The sequence below is a fragment of the Cryptomeria japonica genome, chromosome 4 (genome assembly GCF_030272615.1).
Source record: "Cryptomeria japonica chromosome 4, Sugi_1.0, whole genome shotgun sequence".
NCBI lineage: Eukaryota > Viridiplantae > Streptophyta > Pinopsida > Cupressales > Cupressaceae > Cryptomeria > Cryptomeria japonica.
The window spans coordinates 32241582-32251603 of NC_081408.1; positions in this window are offsets into that span (position 1 = coordinate 32241582).

The following is a 10022-nucleotide window of genomic DNA, read 5'->3' on the forward strand; positions in this document are numbered from 1 at the left end:
AAGGACTCATTTTGCCATCAAATTCAGTTATCCGCACTTCCGGTGTTAGATCAATTAATGTAGCCGTTTTGGTGAGCACGTCGTTTGCATCCTGTCAGTCGGGTGATCGAACTAAGAATTCAAAGATTTAATATGTACTTAAAGGTCCCTATGTTCTGAATTTGAGGACCCATGGAGGTCGTTTGATATTTTTGAGAAAGGCATCATGTGTTGCCAGAACATTGACTTCATCAGGTCCGCAGTGTCGACAAAGCCAGTTGGCCATTTTCGGAAATTAATATCTCTTCGCTCGGGACTCATATTGAGAAACCGTTTGGTAGATGTCATCCTTGTATATCAAAGTACACGCCTGTCAGATGGCGAGCTCCAGAAAGGTGTTTTGACAGGTTTGAAAATTACGTCTTCGCGATTAAATGCGAAAAATGTGGTGTAATTGCCTGAAAGTTGCAAAATGCAATTTTACTCCAAAACCAAATGCAATTGGTGAGTGTTTAAACCAAATTCAGCAGCAAATAAATGAAGTTTTAGAGAAAATGAAGGCCAATCAAACACTTCCAATTAAACGTAATTGTCTTTTACCTGGCAAACAAAAGGAAAACGTTGGAGGAGATGCAAATAGAAAAACTTTTAATACAAATGCAATCTATTGTAATATTCCAAATTGCATTGGTTGGTATAAAGCCTAGACAATCCCTCCCCCCATGTATGGCATTTGGAGCAGCCACAGGAAAACTTAAGACCAATTGCAATGTTGGCAGTTTTTTATGCCACTCTCCTCCCCCATGTGAAGCCTTTGGCAGTAGTAAGGGCACTCAGCAAATGCAACATGGTTGCAGCAGTAGCATTGGTCTTCAAATGCAAAAAGTCATCAGCAATATGAGGTTGGTCCAATGGCAAGCAATTGGAAATGAAACAGTTCCTCCCTGCTGGACATGATTGTTGGAGGGCATTGAAATGTGTGTTTAAATAAAGGCTATTGGCTGGTATGAAACCATAATTCCCCTTGCTACCATTGTGGTTGACAAAGTTAGCAACAACAATGGAAGCATTTTAGCAAAAGCACTTGGCAGGTGTAATCCCAATGTTGCCAGCCATACTGTACAAGGGGCATCCAGAAAATTAGAAAACTACAGCAAGTTACAGTAGGCAACATGGATGGCCAAGGGGAATCATTTAAAATCTTCTAAATTAAATGCCATAAGAAGCATCCTCCCTTCATAGCCAATGCAATTGGTGGTTGTGTCTCCCAAATCCAACGATTGCCAGCATCCTTTCCCTGCGTGACATGTTGATGGGCAAAGTTAAAAGAAACCAGTTAGTGCAATTGCCAGTCCTTTACGTGGAGAGTAGGGGAGTAAAAGGAGACTTTCAAGGAAATGCAATGTGCAGGTATAAGTAAATTCCATGGCCCAAAGCCAAGTCCTCCTGCAGGCAACATGGTGTTTTGGAGGCTTTCAAACTTTTAACCAAATGTATTGGCAGCAATGAAAATGGCATATAAAACTTCCAATACAATTACCAGGTGAAGCCAACACTCTCCTTCACATGGCTATTAAACTTTCAACAAATCCCATTCACAAATGAAAGCCCCAGGCAAGGCGCCATTAAAAGTTTCAAAAAATGCACAGTTTCAGGCAAACACATTATCCCACATTGGCTGTGCACTGGGAGTTTTTGGTATTTATATGCAAAAACGCACAGTAGTATAATGTCTAAGCCATAAAGGCTTTTGACAAATGGTGCCTATGGGCGCCTAAGGCGGGCCCATGCGCGAGCATGCTTCCCGAGGCAATAGAGGAGTTGACTGGACGAAGACCAAGTGGACCCCACATAGGCACGCTTCCCAAGGTAAATAGGCAAAATTTTGCAGACGAAGGTCGGGTTAACGAATGAGCAAGTCCGAGAGAGATCAACGGTGCGCGCTATTTCGTTTCTGGAAGATGCACGTCGTTTAAACCCCGCAAAATAGCAAAAGTGAACGAGAGTCATCCATGTGTCGTGATAGGTGGCAGTCCAGCAGGCGGGTCCCGGTGAGGTGGCACACAGTTAGCGCACAGGTGGCAGTCCAGTGGCGATGACGTGGCGGCCAAGTGGTAGTGACGAAGCAGATGACGTGGTGATGATGAGGTGTCATCCCAGGTGGCATCCGGTCAACCCCATCGACCAATCAGAGGCCACCATGTGGCAAGGCGTTAGAGCACAAATGGAGGCAAAAATCAAATTTAAAATGATTAAATGATATAGTTTAAACTATAGAGAAATTCAAAAAATTTAAATGATGGGTCTGTGTTGAGGATTAATTCGCCCAAGGCTCAATTGTTTGCCAAAGTATAAAGTGTTATATGTTTTCGGAAAGCTCTCGGAGTGAGGAATCTAAATATAAAGTTAATTTTGGCAAATGTGGGATATTTTGGATGCAGTTTTCACCGGAACGAAATTCAGTTAGAGAAGGGACACTTGGCAATTCACTTACAAATTTGATTTGGTTCCCTCTCTCTTTTAATTCCGAATTCTTTTCAGTTGTAAGGGTTCCAGAATTCTGGGAGGAAGTGCTCCAATTTTCATGGCTTCCATTTTCTGAAAATCTTGACCCACACTTGTAAAGTTCTATGGATCTATTCAGGGTATAGAGGCTACATTGCAGGATGACAGATTGTTTCCTAGTTGCAGGTCTTACTTGTGTCAGGCATGAGTAAATTTCCCATGATATTGTCTCTGTGATATGTTTTTCATTATTATGAATTCAATCCTCAAGGAGGATGAAATTTGTCATCTCAAGGAGATTGTGTGACTGTTGTAGGTATCCTTCAAGGAAGGTTTTAAATTCTATAGTCTGTCATAAATGATGAAATGTATTTCCAGATCTGATAAATTTGTGAATGAATTAAATAGTGCATTAGTATCAGGTATTGGTGAATGAATATCTTGTTTAAGGAAAACAAATTTGCATCTATGATTCATATTTGTAGTTCTGTCTATGACTCTGTTGCCCAATGAACAAGGCACTGGTCTTGCAAGTTTGGGGGATGGTTTCAGATCAACATTTTAAAAGACAAATCTATTTCCCTTTATGTTTAAGGGTGTGTATTCCATTCTTTCCAAGCTCTGTTTCATCCTATTGTTAATACAGATCTAGCCAATCTGTAATGTTTCCTAACTTGTTGAGCTTGTGAAATGATCTATTTGCTTAATGTTGATGTAGTTACGTGTCTGTAATTGTTGTATTTAGTGCATCAAGAGGGTGTGCCCCCCTAGGTCTAGCAAAACCTGAAGTGCAGGAGGATCAATTAGGGTCCTATGTTATGTTGTCCAAGCCCTGATGTGTTTTGTAGACTGAAATTGGTCATTTCATAGAAAGATTTGCAGGTGTTCTTGGGTTATCACTTTTAGTGAACAACAAAAATGGCGACTCTGCTGGGGATAAGAATCAATGTTTTATAATTGCATTATTTAGTAAGGTTGAGAAAAATTCTAGTAACCTTGTTGATTGCAGTCAAACCCATGAGTCTAGCTAAAATTCATTTGGGGAAGAGTCTTAGAAGTGTACAAATCTGAAAGTCATTTTCAGATTTGGAAGTGTTTACCCTGGAAATTCTTGTTGCTAAGACATTTGAAAAATATTATGTGACTCTGCTGTGTGGTGAGGCCCAGAAATCTGAAAGTGTTCAGAGTGAAGATCAGTGGTAAAGTTTTATTCCTCTTCAGGGAGGTGGCGACTCTGTAAGAACGAACCTGAGATTTGAAGGAGTTCTTCAAATTTCCAGTCAGAAGTGCAGTGAAGAGCAGCAGCAAATTTACTCCAAGTATTCCTGAAAGTATTGATGAGACAATTCATGTTCCTTATGAGGTGGAAAAGTCACCATTAAAAGGAAAAGAAATTTGCAGTATGCATACTTCATGTTTTTGAAACAAATTTCAGTTATATGATCAAAGAAGTATGTAGTTCTGAAATTAGTGACTGCAAGGTTTTTGAAAAGATTTAAAAAAAAAAAATAGTAAGGTGCATGGTCATGATAATGGTTCAGTGACTATTATAAAACCTGATGGATCCAAATGTAGTTCCTAGATCCGTGAATCCTTTGTCAAATCTGAAAGAGATTGATAAAGAGATTGCAGTATGTCTTCAAAAGATCCGAGAGAAATTCATCTGGTTTTTAAGAAAGAAAATAGGGAAAAGAAAAGAGGAAGAGTCATCATGTATTTTTTATAAAAGATTCATAGCTGCATTAAATGAGTTTCCAGTTGATGCTAGACCTCATGAGTTTTATTTGATTGAATTATTTTTAGAGCTTGATGAGCCTGACTCAATTAATTGGTCTACTACCTTGAGAGAAGAGAGTGTTGCATGTATTAAAGAATGGATAGATAAGATTGAAGCAATTAAATCTGAAAATGTACACAAGATTGAGGACAGTGAGGGAGATGAATCCGTGAGTGGATATGCCTCCTATGATGCTGAAGGTGATCCTTATTCTCAGCATGACAGTTTAGATGTGTATTCAGAGCAAGAAGAAATTTATGAGAAAATAAGTAATTGTTCGAGTATTCATGAGCCCGTTGAGGTTTCAGATTTTAATGATATGGGTCACCTTGTTGTTAAGTTCAATCCACAAAATGTTTGCAACCCCAGTTATGAAACTATGTTGCAACATATAGCAACACTTTATGAGCAGCATGATAAAGGTTATGATGCAGATGTGAGTTGTTGTAATGATGAAACAAATGTGCATAGAGACATGAGCACTGTTGATTTAATACCTTTATCAAATTGGGACAATGTTTACAGCTCAGAGGATGAAGCCAAAAAAAATGGAAATGAAGAAGGTTCACTAAGTAGTGAACAAATTTCAAAGCTCTTAGCTGCTGATTTTCAGAGGTATGCATCCAAAAATGTGCCCAATCTCTCACGCCCAACCAGTACTTTAGATATTGATGATATTTTTGAGGGTGTGAAGTATGATACATATGCTATTGATTCTTTCCCTATTTTTGATTTGAGTGATGGACAAGATGAAGATGCATATATGCTTGATAGGTGTGATAATGTAGATTCATATGTTGATATGAACTCAGATTTTGGTATGCATTGTGTGGATCTTGCTGTTAAAAAGAATGACAAATTTGAAGTAGTTTTCTCAGATTTACAAGTGGGAAATGAACCATTGACAAGTGACAATCATGTATTTTCATGTGTGCAAAGTGCTGATAGGAATTGTGATCAGCAAGAAGAATTACAGTCATGTTATGACGAAGTTTTCCTCTCTAGTTTGCAAGCCATCATTGTGGAAGAGTGTTCATCATTTGAGCAAACTAGTAATATAGATGTGCCTGATGTTTTCAACTTTCAGAATGAGTTAGACTACTTTTCATTTCAGCTGGGAAAGAATGGTAAAGAGTATGGCACTCTTATGTCACCTAGTGATCGGTCCTTTCAGCATGTGTTTGATTTTCAGAGATATCATGATTATGAACATGCTATTGATTATGTTTTATGTGATCAGCTAATTAGAAGTGGAAGTGTTTTTGATCAGGCAGATTGGAATGATGATCTCAACTTACCTCCGGTTTGTGGAAAAGAGAATCATGTTTTTGACAGAGGTAGGAAGTGATTTCAATTTTGATGGCTCGGGGCCATTTATAAGTTGTATATTTTGTACAGTCGCTTTGCTTTTAGTCGTGTGGTTTTCAATAAAGTGCCCTGCTATTTGGGTAGAATAAGGATGCCCTGTTTTTGAAATGAGATGAGAAGAGAAGAATTGAGAGAAGAATGACCCGTCTTTTGGGTGGTCTGCTTAACCAAAGATATCCGGATTCTTGTGTTGATCTTGCAATCAACCATCCCCAGTCAGAGCCACTATTGGGACTAATTAAAATTGAGTCAAGTTTAGAGGCCCAATCCAAAAATTTGCTCTGGATACCTAAATGAGTCAGTTTGAAGGGCCTAGTTTGCAAGAGGGTAAAATGGGGCCAGTTGATTTTCAGAGGGTAAGGATCGGGATTCATGTCCCACACCTTTCATTTGGCCTATTCAGTGACGAGCAACTTTCAGAATTCAGTTTGGAGAAGTTTATCAAGTACCCATTTCGAGGGGCGAGCTGAAAGTGCATTCTAGGCACAAGTGCAAATTTTATTGAGTAGCCTACTTTGAGCGATTACATCTTTTTCCCTATTGATCATCATGGAGAAATTCAAAATGGATTCAATTGTATGCATAAATGTGAGTCAACATGCAAAATTTCAAGTCCTTATGAATCTGTTTGCTCAGTTTTCAAAGCTAAATCCGTTTGTAGTTTGTGATGTTTGCACAAGTGTAAATATGTCTTGGTGAGCGTCATGTCAGAATGTTTGTTCCGGGCTAATGTTGGTATAAATGGTGAGCTACATTTCAAATTTCAAGCTTTTATCAATCCGTTTGGTCGGTTTTCAAAAGGACTCATTTTGCCATCAAATTCAGTTATCCGCACTTCCGATGTTAGATCAATTAATGTAGCCATTTTGGTGAGCGCGCCATTTGCATCCTGTCAGTCGGGTGATCGAACTAAGAATTCAAATATTTAATATGTACTTAAAGGTACCTATGTTCCAAATTTGAGGACCCACGGAGGTCGTTTGATATTTTTGAGAAAGGCATCATGTGTTGCCAGAACATTGACTTCATCAGGTCCGCAGTGTCGACAAAGCCAGTTGGCCATTTTCGGAAATTAATATCTCTTCGCTCGGGACTCATATTGAGAAACCGTTTGGCAAATGTCATCCTTGTATATCAAAGTACACGCCTGTCAGATGGCGAGCTCCAGAAAGGTGTTTTGACAGGTTTGAAAATTACGTCTTTGCGATTAAATGTGAAAAATGTGGCGTAATTGCCTGAAAGTTGCAAAATGCAATTTTATGATCCGAAAATGGTGCCAATCGTCTCCAGAGGTATGTCTGAGGTCCGTGAAGTATTCCAGGGGTCAGTTGCATGAAAACGAAATTTTTTTAGTCGGACCCACTTTGGGGCCCGACCTGGCTCATGCCTGTGCTTTAATTTTAATGGTGAAATGTTCTTTTTTCCTGACAATATATGTGTATCCATATTGGCTCGATTGAAATTCGCCAGTCGAACAGTGAGAGAGAGGAGAAACTCCAAAACCAAATGCAATTGGTGAGTGTTTAAACCAAATTCAGCAGCAAATAAATGAAGTTTTACAGAAAATGAAGGCCAATCAAACACTTCCAATTAAACGTAATTGTCTTTTACCTGGCAAACAAAAGGAAAACGTTGGAGGAGATGCAAATAGAAAAACTTTTAATACAAATGCAATCTGTTGTAATATTCCAAATTGCATTGGTTGGTATAAAGCCTAGACAATCCCTCCCCCCATGTATGGCATTTGGAGCAGCCACAGGAAAACTTAAGACCAATTGCAATGTTGGCAGTTTTTTATGCCACTCTCCTCCCCCATGTGAAGCCTTTGGTAGCAGTAAGGGCACTCAGCAAATGCAACATGGTTGCAGTAGTAGCATTGGTCTTCAAATGCAAAAAGTCATCAGCAATATGAGGTTGGTCCAATGGCAAGCAATTGCAAATGAAACAATTCCTCCCTGCTGGACATGATTGCTGGAGGGCATTGAAATGTGTGTTTAAATAAAGGCTATTGGCTGGTATGAAACCATAATTCCCCTTGCTACCATTGTGGTTGACAAAGTTAGCAACAACAATGGAAGCATTTTAGCAAAAGCACTTGGCAGGTGTAATCCCAATGTTCCCAGCCATACTGTACAAGGGGCATCCAGAAAATTAGAAAACTACAGCAAGTTACAGTAGGCAGCATGGATGGCCAAGGGGAATCATTTAAAATCTTCTAAATTAAATGCCATAAGAAGCATCCTCCCTTCATAGTCAATGCAATTGGTGGTTGTCTCTCCCAAATCCAACGATTGCCAGCATCCTTTCCCTGCGTGACATGTTGATGGGCAAAGTTAAAAGAAACCAGTTAGTGCAATTGCCAGTCCTTTGCGTGGAGAGTAGGGGAGTAAAAGGAGACTTTCAAGGAAATGCAATGTGCAGGTATAAGTAAATTCCATGGCCCAAAGCCAAGTCCTCCTGCAGGCAACATGGTGTTTTGGAGGCTTTCAAACTTTTAACCAAATGTATTGGCAGCAATGAAAATGGCATATAAAACTTCCAATACAATTACCAGGTGAAGCCAACACTCTCCTTCACGTGGCTATTAAACTTTCAACAAATCCCATTCACAAATGAAAGCCCCAGGCAAGGTGCCATTAAAAGTTTCAAAAAATGCACAGTTTCAGGCAAACACATTATCCCACATTGGCTGTGCACTGGGAGTTTTTGGTATTTATATGCAAAAACGGTCAATAGTATAATGTCTAAGCCATAAAGGCTTTTGACAAATGGTGCCTATGGGCGCCTAAGGCGGGCCCATGCGCGAGCACGCTTCCCGAGGTGATAGAGGAGTTGACTGGACGAAGACCAAGTGGACCCCACACAGGCATGCTTCTCGAGGCAAACAGGCGAAATTTTGCAGACGAAGGCCGGGTTAACGAGCGAGCAAGTTCGAGAGAGATCAACGGTGCGCGCTATTTCGCGAAGGGAAGATGCACATCATTTAAACCCCGCGAAATAGCGAAAGTGAACAAGAGCCGTCCACGTGTCGTGATAGGTGGTAGTCCAGCAGGCGGGTCCCGGTGAGGTGGCACACAGTTGGCGCACAGGTGGTAGTCCAATGGCGATGACGTGGCGGCCAAGTGGCAGTGACGAAGCAGATGACGTGGTGATGATGAGGTGTCATCCTCGGTGGCGTCCGGTCAACCCCATCGACCAATCAGAGGCCGCCACGTGGCAAGGCGTCAGAGCACAAATGGAGGCAAAAATCAAATTTAAAATGATTAAATGATATAGTTTAAACTATAGAGAAATTCAAAAAATTTAAATGATGGGTCTGTGTTGAGGATTAATTCACCCAAGGCTCAATTTTTTGCCAAAGTATAAAGTGTTATATGTTTTCGGAAAGCTCTGGGAGTGAGGAATCTGAATATGAGGTTAATTTTGGCAAATGTGGGATATTTTGGATGCAGTTTTCACCGGAACGAAATTCAGTTAGAAAAGGGACACTTGGCAATTCAGTTACAAATTTGATTTGTTTCCCTCTCTCTTTTAATTCCGAATTCTTCTCAGTTGTAAGGGTTCCAGAATTCTGAGAGGAAGTGCTCCAGTTTTCATGGCTTCCATTTTCTGAAAATCTTGATCCACACTTGTAAAGTTCTATGGATCTATTCAGGGTATAGAGGCTACATTGCAGGATGACAGATTGTTTCCTAGTTGCAGGTCTTACTTGTGTCAGGCATGAGTAAATTTCCCATGATATTGTCTCTGTGATATGTTTTTCATTATTATGAATTCAATCCTCAAGGAGGATGAAATTTGTCATCTCAAGGAGATTGTGTGACTGTTGTAGGTATCCTTCAAGGAAGGTTTTAAATTCTATAGTCAGTCATAAATGATGAAATGTATTTCCAGATCTGATAAATTTGTGAATGAATTAAATAGTGCATTAGTATCAGGTATTGGTGCATGAATATCTTGTTTAAGGAAAACAAATTTGCATCTATGATTCATATTTGTAGTTCTGTCTGTGACTCTGTTGCCCAATGAACAAGGCACTGGTCTTGCAAGTTTGGGGGATGGTTTCAGATCAACATTTTAAAAGACAAATCTATTTCCCTTTATGTTTAGGGGTGTGTATTCCATTCTTTCCAAGCTCTGTTTCATCCTATTGTTAATACAGATCTAGCCAATCTGTAATGTTTCCTAACCTATTGAGCTTGTGAAATGATCTATCTGCTTAATGTTGATGCAGTTACGTGTCTATAATTGTTGTATTTAGTGCATCAAGAGGGTGTCCCCCCCTAGGTCTACTAGAACCTGAAGTGCAGGAGGATCAATTAGGGTCCTATGTTATGTTGTCCAAGCCCTGATGTGTTTTGTAGACTGAAATTGGTCATTTCATAGAAAGATT